At 46.9% G+C, this 15,096-nt stretch overlaps 1 protein-coding gene across 1 annotated transcript in view; it reads right to left on the bottom strand.

Annotated features, from left to right (window-relative positions):
* LOC129385547 (testis-specific serine/threonine-protein kinase 4-like) overlaps window positions 1-15,096 on the bottom strand; it is a 55,695-nt gene that overhangs the window by 925 nt on the left and 39,674 nt on the right. The gene's annotated exons all lie outside the window — the stretch shown is intronic.

Below are 15,096 nucleotides of genomic sequence, written 5' to 3'. Positions count from 1 at the left end.
TCTGAAGCACCCGCGGTGGTTGCTCAGTGGCTATGGTGTTAGGCTGCTGAGCACGAGGTCGCGGGATCAAATCCCGGCCTTGGCGGCCGCATTTCGTTGGGGGCGAAATGCGAAAATACCCGTGTACTTAGATTTAGGTGCAAGTTAAAGAACCCCAGGTGGTCGAAATTTCCGGAGTCCTCCACTACGGCGTGCCTCATAATCAGAAAGTGGTTTTAGCACGTAAAACCCCATAATATAATTTTTAAATTTTTTTTTCATTCTGAAGCAAGCAGCGAAGTACCTTATAAAAGCGGTGAGCAGACCTACAGCGCAGCTGAAGATTTAGGAACATTGAGTTTCCTACTGAAATCACAATATATTGAAATTCGGCGCTCCAGTCGTAGAAGCACCATGATGGAAATTTATTTATTTAGTCCAATTATTTCCTTAAAGACCATATTGTTGTGATAGTGCCGACAGGCGTTGTTCAAAAACTGCCAAACAGTCGGCCTCTTCATCCTTTGCTTGACTTGGAAGTGGCAATCTCGCCAACGCATCGGGCACTTCCATTTCGGACCCTTCCCGATACGTAAGCTCGTAGCGATATCCCGCCAAGATAAGCACCCATCGTTGCATGCGCCCAGCGGCCAAAGTTGGTACCGGCTTGCAGGCACCTAGAATGCCGAGTAACGGCTCTTGGTCCGTGAAACGCATAAAACGACGGCCGTACAGATATCGATGAAACTTTTTCAACCCATATAATATGGCCAACGCTTCTCTTTTAATTTGCGAGTATGCGCGTTCCGCTGCCGGTAATGTTTGAGAAGCAAACGTAATGGGCCTTTCGTCCCCGTTTGGTTGTACATGCAAAATCACTGCGCCCAGTCCGTACTGGGATGCATCGCAACTGAGTACAAGCGGTTGCTTTGGGTTGTAGTAGCAGTGTACTGGGCTCAACGTGAGCAGCTTCTTTGTCTTATGGAAAGCAGCAGCGCATTCTTTAGACCATTGCCACCGCAGACCTTTCTTTAAAAGAGCATACAGCGGTGCTGCCGCGGTCACCAAGTTCGACAGGAACTTGGAATAAAAGGTGACCATGACCAAGGGTGATTTCAATTCCGTTGCATTTGAGGGTACTGGCGCAGCCCTAATTGCTTTAACTTTTGATTCCAAAGGCTGGATTCCGGCTGCAGATATCTGGTGGCCCAGGTACCGAACTTCCCTTTGAAAAAACTAGCATTTTACCTCTTGAAGAGTTACATTGTGGGCCTGAAACCGCTGCAGTACTTGTTCTAGCCGCTATCGACAGTCCGACGTGGTGGTACCCTCAATGATTACATCAACAATATAGCATTCTACGTGATGAATACCACTGGGAATTCTGTCCATAAGCGACTGAAATGCTGCTGGAGCACTTGCAATGCCAAAGGGCTGACGCTGGTATTGGTAGAGCCCTGTATGCGTGTGTATCGTCAAGAGAGACTTGGAGTCTTCGCATAGCTCTACTTGCTGGTATGCAGAGGCTAGGTCCAAAACGCAAGAAGCACTCAAGCCTTCTAAAGCTGCGGACAACTCTTCTGGAAGTGGAAGCGGATAATGCGCTGTTCTCAGCACGTGGTTCACAGTGAGCTTATAGTCACCACATAGCCAGACGTCTGCCCTTCCATCTTATGGCACAGCGACCAAGGGTGTTGCCCCGTCGCTCTGTGTTACGCGCTTCACGACGCCGGCTTCCTCCCAAGTATCCAGCTTATTTCCCACTGGTTTAAAAGAGCGAAAGGTACCTTACGTGCTCCGCAGAACACGGGTTTGCTGTCCGGTTTTTTTAGTATCTGCGCTTTGAACCCGGAAATTGGTCCTAACTCTTTCAAAAAAACAGGCGCAAATTTCTGTTTCAGCTCACTTACAATGTCTACTGACCATATGGCAACGACTTCGTTCCAATTTACCCTTATTCGACTAAGCCAGTTTCTTCCCAGTAGGCACGATCACTGCTTTCCTGCATCATCGACTATTATGAGGGGAAGGACGCAAGTCTGCTTGTTGTGTTTTACTTGCAAGTCGACCGAACCAAGAACTGGGACAAGCCCGCCCGTGTACGTTCTTAACGGATCAGCCACCGCCTTCAGGAGCAGTTGCGCCCAGTTCTGCTGATCGATTGCCTTTGGCATCACCGTCACTGAGGCGCCCGTGTCTATTGCATGGTCACGTTGTGGCCCTCTACATCCACGGTAACATAATACGCGGACTTGTTGCTGGGGATACTACAAATCTGCAAATCGTTATCCAAATATCAAATATCAATTATTTATATCAACTGAGTGTTCAACTGAGTGTTCAATTGCGGCAAAAAACATCTCTTTTAGCAAGCACCAACTAGGCCAACAAGCAGTTCTGTTGAAATCATTATCCGATTCTTCCGTGGAGTCGTCCACCCAATTTAGTTCTTTGCGTGGTTCGGTTCCCCGCCTGCAGATCGTCCTGAGATGACCTTGTGTGCCACAGTTGTGGCACTTGTACCTGCGGTATTGGCATGTTCTTTCCGAGTGGTTTTTTCCACATCGGAAACACTCTATCGGTTCTGTCCTGACTCCTCCCCCGCGGTTCTCTCTGACGGGGCATTGTTGGCCTGAGAGCTTGCCTATTGGCCTGCTTTCAGCTGTCAGGTCCGTCTGGGGAACTGCCTCGCCATACTTAATTTATTGCGACTGCTTCGATGCCATTTCGCGGTTCAGGGCGATCTTGCAAGCCCCTTCAAAGGTCACAACCCCGGCGTTAGCCGCAAACAGCTCCGGCTGGATGTCCGCGCATCGCAGCCCTGCTACGAGCCTGTCCCTCAAAGCTTGATCAAGCAGCGGGCGACTCAGTGGGAATAGCTCGCGTGGAACAGCGCTGCTAAAAACGCCCTTCGCCATCTTGCAGATCGACGTGGTGATTACCTGGAGAACCTGGATGACGCCCCCTCAACTCTACTGACAAGAAGCCATCATTGAGCCTGCGCACCACCGGTCCTGCAGCTATAAAAGCAAGGCGGTGGAACTCTGTCGGCACAGAGCAGCGGGCGACTCAGTGGGAATTAGCTCGCCTGGAACAGCGCTGCTAAAAGCACCCTTCGCCATCTTGTAGGTGCGTGACTTTAACGCTTTCTTTTTATTACCTACTCTAAGTCGCTCGCTGCTCTGGCTCTATGATGGGAGAAAAAGCACCTACCACGATCAAAGAATTGGCGAAAATTGTTCAGGAGATGTCACTGAAGCTTGACAAAATTGATGCAATCAGGACTGACCTTGACGAAATCAAGGAAGCGACTCAGTATATTAGTAATTCCTTTGATGATTTTAAGGCCAAGCCTGAGAGTGCCAAGACGACGATGAGCAGCTTAAAAAAGAAAACCTGCACCTTGAGCAGGAACTTGCCGCCCCAAAGAAGAACGTGATTGATTTAAAGCAATACAGCAGAGCAACGAATTTGGAAATTAAGGGTCTTCCTTTCAGTGTTGATGAGAACCTCGAAAATACCGTGCAGGTACTTGGTGCTAAACTTGGTACGGAAGTCTCCGCATCAGACATTGATGTAGTTCATGGCGTATCAACTAAAGATAAAACAAAATCCAACATTGTTGTCCAATTTACATCTCGCAAAGTCAGAGACAACTTTCTCCAACTCGCAAAAAGGAAGAAACTTTCCACATTAAACTTGCAATTCAAAGATGACAATCCCATTTACATAAATAAACATTTATGTTCGGAATTGAAGATCTTGCTCGGCAAGACCACTCAGACAAGGAAAGAAAAACAGTGGAAATTTTCCTGAGTTCCAAAAATTCTTGTCCGCAAAACTGAAACCTCGTCAGTCATTCACATCACTTGTGAGGAAGACTTGAATTTAATTGCATGATTTTCTAGCCTCTGCACTAGGTAAGCCATTTCCAGAAATGTGTAATGTGTCGCATCTGAATGCGGCTTTTTCAGCTGCGCATAATCTGAAGATATTACACTGCAATATTAGAAGCTTAACTAAAAATATTGACTCTTTGCTGGTCGTATTAAAGTCCCATTCCTTTGAGTATGATATGATCGCGTTGTCAGAAACGTGGTTGAAACCTGATGAATTCTTTAATATTCCAAATTTTAATTCAGTCTATCTCTCGCGACCAACAAAGACGCGTGGCGGAGGAGTTGCTTTGTATATACATAAGAATAATGCTTTCAAGCATTGTCCAAAACTTACATGTCAGGTTTCCGAAGCATATGATTTCTTATTCCTTGAACTAAGTTCCAAGTTAACTGTAGATGTTTTATACCGTTACCCAAGTTCGCACATTAGCCTTTTTCTAGATGCCTTTGAACCTGCTCTAGAACATCTCGCTTCTATGAATAATCCTGCAATAATATGTGGAGGCATTAATATTGACACTCCTAATGACAATGCAGCACCATACGTGAACCTGATTGAGTCTTACGGGTACCTTAATCCAATAACACAACCAACTCGAGTTACCGCCTCCACAGCGACGCTCATAGACCATATCCTATGCAATTTCGAAACGTCACCGTCTTTCTCTGGAGTTATTGATGCTGATATTTCTGACCATTTTCGAGTATTTTTTTCTAGCATCGTGTTCTCCTCTCAAAAAAGAAATTAACAAACGCGTGAAAAGAACTATTGATCACAGCCTGTTAAGTTCCCGTATACGCACTCTAGAGATCAATGTTGAGAACAGTAAGAATATTAACAAAGAATTCGACCACCTTATAAATGTTATCTCATCTTGCTTTAAAGAAACAATTATTAATGCAAAATCTTATTATTCTGACCCAATATGTCCTTGGGTAACGACTGAGGTCTTAGCTGCTATACAAACTAAAGATAAATGGTATAGAAAGCACAAGCAGTTCAAAGGTATTGAATACTATCGTATACAATATAAAATACATAGAAATAAAGCTCTGGCCTTACTTAGAAAATCCAAAAAGAAGTATCATACAACTCTTATAGAAAGCAACCAACATGCTCCGCGTAAAATGTGGAAAATAGTTAACTCGATCATTACACTTCAAGAGAACGATCATATATTGCCAGAAATATCCCACCTACTAGAACCACAGAAAGCCTTGCGGAAGACTTCAATCAATACTTTTGTAATATAGGTCCAACTCTTGCGAAACAACTAAGTATGCACGAAGCCCCCGAGCTCCCAGCTCCTGTACTTAATTTTTTTGTTTTTGATGACATTCCTCATGATGAAATCATTTCTACCGTTAAAACAATGACTGGAGGAAGAACATCAGGTAAAGAGAAGATCCCCTTACTCCTCATTAAACAGCACATCGAGGAACTGAGTGGGCATTTAGAAAAATTATCTAATGCATCCTTCTACATGACCACATATCCAGACGCATTTAAAATAGCGCAAGTCACACCAATATACAAGTCTGGTAGTAAGGATGACATCGAGAACTAGCGACCAATATCAATACTTAGTGCCCTTAACACAGTATTTGAGAAGTTATTGATGAAACGTTTTACCCATTTTCTAGATAAATATAACGTACTAGTAGACAACCAGCACGGTCTTAGGAAAAACAGGTCGACTTCCACGGCTGTACAGTGTTTAAGTGAATTTATAAACAAAGCATTAAATAACAAAGAGTATGTAGTTGGCATTTTTGTCGATATTAAAAAAGCGTTTGACACAGTGAACCATGATATACTACTATCAAAACTACATAGGTATGGATGCAGAGGTCAAGCGAAACAGTTTTACGAAAGCTATCTTTCTGGTCGCAAGCAATGTGTTAAAATCGACAAATCCGTATCAAGCGTTCATTCCATCCTTTGTGGCGTGCCTCAGGGCTCGGTATTGGGACCATTACTCTTTTCCTTGTACATAAATGAACTGCCAGATGCTTTGAATTATGCCCAAACTATTATGTATACTGATGACACAGCCCTTCTCTTCTCTAGTCATGACCCTAATATGCTCGAAAGACACGCAAATAGTGATCTTTCTCGAATGTACCAGTGGTTTTTACAAAATAAATTAACAATACATACCTCAAAGACTCAATACATTGTGTTCTCTAGTCCATATCAAAATTCATCTACCTTAAATGAGTTACGAATAGGCGCAAAACCCCTCGAACGAGTCGATCAACAGGTATGTCTTGGTATAACTCGAGATTCAGTTTTCAATTTTAATCCTCACATAATTCGAGTAAGCAGCAAATTGAGCCGGGCTTGCTTTGTCCTAATAAAAGCTAGAAAGTTCTTCTCGCTTCGCACAATAAATATTTTGTATTATTGCCTTTTTCAAAACAATATGACTTACTGTGTGCAGTCCTGTGGACTTAGGTATAACACGTACTTCAATCAAATAGTAATTTTACTAAAAAGGGCACTTCGAATAATAACACATAGTAAACACACAGATAGATCCGGACCGCTTTCTCGTCACTTAGACATTACACCTTTCTTTGCAATGCTGCACTTCAATCTAGCTTGTGTGGTTATACATATACTAAACCATAACATCCCATTATCATCATCTGTTTTTGTATATCCATCTCGTCCAACTAAAAACTTTTTCAGTTGTCGTTTTAACCTTCCAGCTGTTAATAATGTGCACGGTAAAAGAACTATCGCCTATGCCACTGCTAAAATTTGGAACCAACTGCCTGCTAACTTAAAAGTAGATCAATTCTCAATCGCCGATATAAAAAAATTTTTCCGGAGCCAGCAATATTCGACTCCACTATAAGTCTATGTTTTTCTTTGATGCATTCTTCCTTTTATTTTGTCGTCCGAACTATTGTATAATTTCTTGAGCATTTCGCCTTCCTTTGTGTATAACTGTCGCATAACTGCTGTTACATGAATCCTGTGTAAAATATTGAGTTGTCTCGCTATTAACATTTTTTCGCACTTCTTGCATGGGCCCAAGTCTAGCCGAGAACGCTAAGGGCCCAGATGATTCACATGTACTTCTTATTAGTCGTTTGAATAAACTGATTTTGAATTTTGAATTTTTTTTAATGCGCAACTTCTGGCTAAATTCTTCAGCTGGAGTATGAAGTCTGTCACGCTTTCTTGTTCATACTGTACACGGTGGTTGAATCTGCACCTTTCCGCTACGATGGCTTTCCGGGAGCTGTAATGGTTCTTCAGAACCGTTTTAGCCTCATCATATGTTTTACTGGATGGCCCATGGGGTACGAGCAGGTTTTTCAGTATTTCACATGATTTCGGTCCTACGACCGTCAAGAACACGGCTAATTTCTTGCTGTCGGCTTCTTCATTTGCCTCCACATACAACTCGAACCATTCCACGTAGGAGTCGAAACTTTCGGCCTTCTCGTTGAAGCAATCGATTCTTCCCACCTTTGACATGTTGCCGTTTCCTCGAGGTTCCGCCGCCCTGGCCTTTTTGTACGTAGCATTACAGTGAATGACGAAACTATATTTTATTGGGAGAATTAGTGTCCGCAAAAGAGCCTGCACTTAAAGCACAACGATAGCCGCGAACACAGTCGGTGATCGTCGAAAAAATTTGATCAGCGGGTCAAGCACGTCAGCTTTTATACATCAATCAATGAAGGTTCCAGAGTAATCGCTGGTGTCCGCGTGTCTTCTAAAAAGTTCTATACCATTCGCGTCACGAAAACATGACATCACATTACACAAGGTTCGGTGACAACCAGACCGCGCAGAGAACCATCGACAACATTCGAGAAACTTCTGGTACATGCAGGCGCAGCCTGCGCTGACGATGATATTTGTTAGGGGCTGAAACGTTGTCGTGCGATAACGATATACAATACACGTGTCAATACCCCCGTCTTAAAAAGCATCACCCAGACGCTGCAAACAAACGGGTGCAGTAAACAAAACAAAAAAAACCCGTAGTAAAGAAACAACAAAATAACGAATTTCGTCAGCGTTCGCAAAAGGGGCTTAAGACGCACCACGTGGACCACGTCAGGATCGTGCGCGGCACCTCTGTGGTTGCGAAATGCCATGTGGCTCGACCTCCTAGTCCAGTGCGCCAATACGTCTGCTGATTTTGTAAGGTTCGAATTAGCGTCGCCATAGCTTCTCACTGAGTCCTCGTCGGCGTATCGGGGTCCAAACCCAAACACTGTCACGGGCTGGTATTCCACGTAGCGTCGTCGAAGTCTCTTGTTTCTTGTACTGCCGTGTTGTAAGCGAAGCTTACGTACGGCAGGACGGCATCTCACGTCTTGTGTTCGACGTCGACGTACATTGCTAGAATGACGGCGAGAGTCTTGTTCAGCCGCTCCGTAAGACCATTCGTCTGCCTGTGTTAGGCAGTTGTCCTCCTGTGGCTTGTATGGTTGTATTGCAAAATGGCTTGGGTAAGCTCTGGGGCAAACACTGTTCCTCTTTCGCTGATCAGGACTTCTGCGGAACCATATCGCAGCAGGATGTTCTCGACGAAGAATTTCGCCACTTTTGCAGCACTGCCTTTCGGGAGAGCCTTCACGTCAGCGAACCGGGTGATGTATTCCGTCGCCATGACGATTCACTTGTTTCCAGATGCTGACCTTAGAAAGAGTCCCAAAATATACATCCCGATCTGCTGAAATGGTCGGCTAGGTGGCTTGATCGGCTGTAGTAATGCCGCTGGCCTTGTGAGCGGTTTCATGCGTCGTTCGCAGTCACACAAGCTTTGACGTAACGGGCCACGTCGGCGGTCAGGCGCGGCAATACTTCTCCCATTACTGCAAGTGTACGGCAAAACCCAAGATGCCCGGCTCTCTGATAGTCGTGCAGGGCGTGTAGGACTTCTCACCGGAGCGCTGCAGGCACAACGAGGAACTAAGGACGTCATTTCGCAAGAAGAACGAAGACAATCCGTGCCTAAATATCCTCCAGACAAAGTCGGTCTTGCCTTCCAAGTACTCAGCGAGACTGCTTAGCTCGGGGTGCGCTCGCCGCTGCTCGACAAAGTCGTCTGTGCCTATTGTTGCGAAGAAGGCGTCGTAGTCTTTGTCATGTTTAGGCGGCGTGTCCACGGGGGCGCGAGACAGGCAGTGGCAGTCGGCACTAGAGTGTTTCCGTCCTGACTTGTAAATTACAGGAATGTCACATTCATGCAGTATGAGGCTCTACTGTGGCAGGCGTCCTGAAAGGTCCTGTAAAATCACTAGCCAAACCAAGGCATACTGATCGCTTACGACTTTGAGTGGTTTGCCATAGAGGTAAGGGCGAAATTTTCATGTAGCCCTTTGGTGGCAAGGCATTGCTTTTCGGGTGTAGAATATTTGCCTTCTGCTTTTGACACCGTCCAGCTAGCCTAAAATATCACCCGTTCAAGTCCATCTTTCCTCTCAGCTTTGACGGCGCTGAGGCCTAGTCTACTGACGTCACTATGGATTTCCGTATTGATGACTTCGTCGAAGTGCGCGAGTACCGGTGACGAATGCTTACGTCGTTTGAATTCTGAAAATGCGTCGGCTTGCGGCGTTTCCCACTTCACCACTACATCACATTTAGTTTGATCTGTCAGCGGCGCAGCCATGCGGCAAAAGTCCTTCGCAAAGCGCCTGTAGTAATCGTACATGTCAATGAAACTATGCGCTTCATTCTTGGCGACGGGCTGTTCGAGATTTGCGATGGCAGCTGTCGTCTGCGGGTTGGGTCTTACTCCAGACTTCTTGAACACTTGTCTCAGGAACAGCAGCTCTTGCTAAGCAAAGTGACACTTTTCCGGTTTCAAAGTGAGTTCGGGAGACTCGATTGTCTTCAGTACTGTTTAAAGGCGTCTCAAGCGCTCGTCGAAACTTGCAGAAAAAGCGACATCTTCTAAGTAGACGAGGCAGGTCTGCCACTTCTACCCCGCTAGCATTTGGTCCATCACGCGCTGGAACGTTAGGAGCCGACCACAATCCGAATAACATGTCATTGAACTCATAGAGGCTGTCTGGCGTGATGAAGGCAGCCATTTCGGGATCCCGCTCGTCGACTTCTGTTTGCCAGTAGCCAGTTTTGAGTCTGGGCATGGACTCTGGCGGTGCGGTCGAACACACTGTTCTGTTATTACGTAGTGATTCGCAACTGGTGTTTGTCGAATCCTCTATGATATCAAAAAACAGTCTTTGTGTCGTCGGCCAAGACCTTTGAGCTTTTCTTGTTAACTGATGGGGAGACCTACATTTACGTTGATGTCTCGTTCGGGAACTATGGTGGTTGAGGTGGATGCCACAGAATCCGGCAGGATAAACGAATTGCTGGTTTCGAGAATTTCCTCAATGAATTTGATCGTCGTGCCCTTCTTGATGTGACAACTCCTGGCTGTTGCTTGTCAGCAACACTTTAGTTTTTCCTCCGTGCAGTCAAGAAGTGCCTTGGGCGATGCAAATTTCACGGTCGAGCAGTAGATGTTGGTGACGCTGGATGACGCCTTCTACGTTTGCAGGTGTTTCGGTGCCGATAAAATGAAAATGCTGGAGCGCGGCGGGCTGCTCACTTTATTTTCTACCACACTCAAGGCATGCGACTACGCGAGCTCTCCGGTGGTATCGCTTGATCTTCGCAATGCTTTATTGACTTCGACTTCAGGTTGATGACTGCGCTATGTTGGTTCAGGAATACCCAGCCTAGAATTACGTCTCGTGAACACTGTTGGAGGCTAACGAAGGCGGCAGGGTAGGTTCGGTCATTAACGGCAATTCTGGCCGCGCAGATTCTACTCGGTGTTATCAAGTGTCCTCCATCTGTCCGGATTTGAGGACCTTCCCAAGCAGCCTTAACTTTCTTCAACTCGTCGGCAAGGGGTCTACTCATCACAGAGTAGTCGGCTCCTGTGTACACTAAGGCAGAGACTGCGTGGCCATCGAAAACACGTCGAGGTCAGTGATTCTTTGTCTTGTGTTGCAGTTAGGTTCTGGCGTCGGATAACGGTTGCGTCGTGTTGACGGGTGGCTTAAATGTTGCGTCGTCAAGTCTTCTTTTGTAGGCGTGTTTCCTTGCTTCTAGGCTTCGTCGGTATTGCGGCATCTCGTTCATATATCGTCGAGGCCATCTTTTCGGCGTGTTCGTCGGCGGTGGAGGATCTTCGTCACTTCGACGAACAGCAACTGCACCGCCATCGGTTGTTGCTTTTAGTTTTCCGGATATTGGCTCGTGGATCGGTACCGGGCTGGGCCAGTGTTTAATCACCGTTGCGGCGACAAGTAGCGGCCTGGTGACGGCGAACGGGACGGTCGTCGAGAACCCCACTGAGTAGCGGCGAGATAGCCAGCGATGTCACGTGGGCGCTCCTGAAACTGTGGACGCGGCACATCGACGGCGAACCCTCGGAGTTTCAAGTCGTGGTAGGGGCAGCGGTGGTACACATGGCCGGCATCTCCGCAGCTGTAGCAAAGGGGGCGGTGGTCGGGGACGTGCAAAATATCTGTCTTCCTTGGTGCGCTTCAATGGCCGACAGATGGGCGGGGTTGCGGCGGCGACAGAGGCCCCTTCTCGTGACGGAATCGCAGCGTCATGAGGCCCACGCGCGGGCACGCAGGGGTAATCTGACGGAGGGCTATGGCGGTGTAGGCCATCGCTTCCGACTCTGGCCGCGGCTATTCGGGGACTTTAAGTGACTGCTGAATCTCCTCTCAGACGAGGTCAGTAATGAGTGCTACTTAAGGCGGCGATCTTGGGAACATCCTCTGAAGCGTCACGTGTACCACCGCTCTGATGGAGTGGCGTTGGTCATCGGTGCCCACTGGTTGAACTGAGGCATTGTTTGTTGGGAGCATGAGTCGGTTGAACTTCCTGTTCCTACTTTCGAGCGTTTGCACGGTGGCTGGTGCCTCGGAAGCAAATTCAGCAACTGTGTAGGGCAGGTTGCGCATCAATCCGGCGTAGAGCTGTTCCTTGACACCCCTCATCACGAAGCGAACTTTTCTCGTCTACAATGTCGGGTTCGGCGTGCCTAAACAGGGGAGTCATCTCCTCCGTAAAGATCGCGATGCTGTCGTGGCGAAGGTGCAATTGGGCTTCTAGCAGGGCTTAAGACGCCAAGACCTTTGAGCATTTCTTGTTTACTGATGGGGAGACCTCCATTTACGTTGATGTCTCGTTCGGGAACTATGGTGGTCGAGGTGGATGCCACAGAATCCGACAGGATAAACGAATTGCTGGTTTCGAAAATTTCCTCAATGAATTGGATCGTCGTGCCCTTCTTGATGTAACAACTCCTGGTTACATCAGCAGGTTACATTACTCCTGGTTACACAGCAGAGATTTGGTCTTTTCCTTGCGTGCGTCACTCATAAATCTCTGCAAGATGCCATTGCAGAACATTTCTTATTGTCAGGGCCCATTCTCGGTTCTCAAACTACGTTCTTACGGCATCTTCTAAGGGGAAGTATACATGCCACAACTTGTTGTCGGAGCCCGAGCAGTTGAATGTGGCGATTTTTTCGTAAGTCTCCATCCACCTTTTTTGATCTTCACTCGGTGATCCATGGAAGGGCGATGGCTCTCTGGGCTGTTGCAGCACGATAGGGCTGCAACAGCTGAGGCTGGGGCTGGGGCTGGGGCTGGGGCTGGGGCAACAGCTAGGGCTGCCATTGGGGTGGACTTGGTGACGTTCTTCCTGGTCGTCTCAGGCAAAACTCCGTGCTCCGGGGGAAGGCCTTGGAGCCTGCGGCTACCTCGCTGGTTCTTGGCGAGGTTTCTTTTGTTTTCCGGGTCCGGGCTTGGGTAACGGCTTTTTGGGGGCGCCTAATACATGAACCCAAACCACCACCAGCTGCCACGCAGTAGTGACGGTAAAGAACACAGCAGTAGTATTGTGAATGATGAAACTACCTTATATTTGGGAAACCCGTGCCCACACAAAAAAGAAAGACTGCACATAAAGCACAACAATAGCGACGAACACAGACGGAGATCGTCGAAAACTCTGACAACGGGTAAAGCGCGTCGGCTTTTATGCATCAGTCATCGAAAGTTCCAGAGTAATTGCTGGTGCCCGCGTGTCTTCTAGAAGGTTCTAGAACACGTACGGCGTCGTGCATACATGAAATCAGATTACACATGGTTCGGTGACAACAAACGCCGGATATAACCAACCATAAAATTCCAGAAACTTACGGTAAATGCAGGCACGTCCTGCGTTGCGCAATAACATTTGTTAGGCGCTAAAACGTGGTCACCAATAAAGATAAGCACGCGCGGCTGTATTTTCTCTTTTACTTATTTATTCATTCCTTTATTCATTTACTTAAATAAATCTCTATGCCATTGTGATTTCACAGAGAGGATTGGTGCAGCTGTCGTACATTGCTGCAGCCGTATGTCTTGAAGAAAGATTCATCCGTGTTGCTAACGATGTAGGCGGAGAGGTTGTTTCATTCCGTTGACGTCTCTGGCCTAAATGGATGGAAGTACAGGTTGGTGTGGCAGCTTGCCACTCGCTCTTTAAAACGTTGATCAACATGTGAGGAGACGTAGAATGGTATCGCGTAAAGAGTGTTCTTGAGATCATTGTTAGCGAAAAAGAGCTTATAAAACGGCCAAGACAGGCGATTGCTCTTCCGCAACAGAGCATAGGAAGAATATGAGAACACTTTGTGGCGTGCAAAATCAGTGATGACGATGAGCCACAAGAAACAAGCTGACAATCATTCCTCGGCGATCGCTCTACCGGTCACCTCGCACCAGCCGCTCGTGATCTGAGCCACGCGTCCACTTCGCTTTCTGGGCAAAGGCCTTTCTCTAGCCAGCCGCCGTGCACATAGCCGGAACGATACTTTGAGGAGTTTGGGTCGGGGGGTTGGGAGTTGAAGTGTGCTTGATGATTGCCGAGGACCAACTGGCACTTAGCTAAATGGTTTATCCGCTGGCTGAGGGAGTGGGTTCTCAACCAAGGGGGTTTGAGGCAATCAATAGAGATACTGTCGTGTCGTCCCTTTAAGTCCACGGTGAAATGTTTGTTGGTAAGATGGGTGACACGGTATGAACCGACGTAAGGGCGCTGCAGGGGTTTCCGTACAGAATCAAAGCGGACAAAAATATGATAGGACGTTGCCTCCTCTTTGGGAGTATGCGATGCGGTGCGGTGTTGGCTGTAGTTCAGGAGCACCAAGTGTTCGGAATGAAGCTCGCAGCCTATTGATGTAGTGTGTTCAAAGAGGCAGGTTGGTTCATCAGTGGAAGGAGACAGAGAGATGCAAATGAGATAAAGGCAGGGAGGCTAACCAGAGTTAAAGCCTCTGCTTTGCTACCCTGCAATAAGGAAAGAGAAAGGGGAAGTAAGGACGGAAAGAAGAGCGGGGACAAAAAACGAGAGGTGTGATAAAAAAAGACGGCATATAGTCTTTCTAATAGGCCACTGCCACGTAAAAAGGTCCACAAACCTTTGACTAATTTTGAGTGTGACGACAGTTCCTGTCGGCATTTCCCTACTGTTCTGAAAGTAGCCTGTCGTCAAGGGGTGCCAACACGGCCGCTAGCGACAGCCGGTGCACGCTGTATCGAGGAAAGTGGCAAAGTACGTATTCTATAGCCTCTTCGCCGCCACCGTGACTGCAAGTCGCGCTCTCATCCATACCAACTCGGAAGGAAAAAGATTCATTATTGAAAAAAAAGAAACAGCGTGACACATACGGGCGAGTAAAGAGCACAGTACAGAGCGCTGACTAGCAAATAATTCTTAATTTTTAGAAGCAGCATATAAATACATCAATGAAGGTGACATAAAAGAAAGAAAGAAGAAGGATAGGGGTTAGCCACGGAGATAATCCAGTTCTTTTGTTGATAGCGTGAGGGACGCAGCATTTACGAATGCGTCGCTACTTGTTAATATGCAAAAGTCTCAAAGGGTTGCCGTGCGGGCTGTTCCCTATAATTTTTTATTTCGCACTTAAAGATTAGAGTGCAACCACATGTGTTAAGTGGGCAGCCAGATGACAGGGCGGGTTCGCTTATGGTGAAGCAGAATGCTCGCGCAGGTGATCTTTGATGCGCCTCCCCGTTTGCCCAATATAGCGACGTTTACGATCGAGCAGGATGTTATAGACGATCTGCAATGTACAGTCAATGAACCCGCGAACATGATTCTTATCAAAAAGCTGCTATAAGAACCAAGTTTTATTG

This window comes from Dermacentor andersoni, chromosome 3, assembly GCF_023375885.2.
Source record: "Dermacentor andersoni chromosome 3, qqDerAnde1_hic_scaffold, whole genome shotgun sequence".
Lineage (NCBI taxonomy): Eukaryota > Metazoa > Arthropoda > Arachnida > Ixodida > Ixodidae > Dermacentor > Dermacentor andersoni.
Note: the sequence above shows the minus strand (reverse complement) of the source record. Positions and strands in the feature narration are given on the sequence as shown.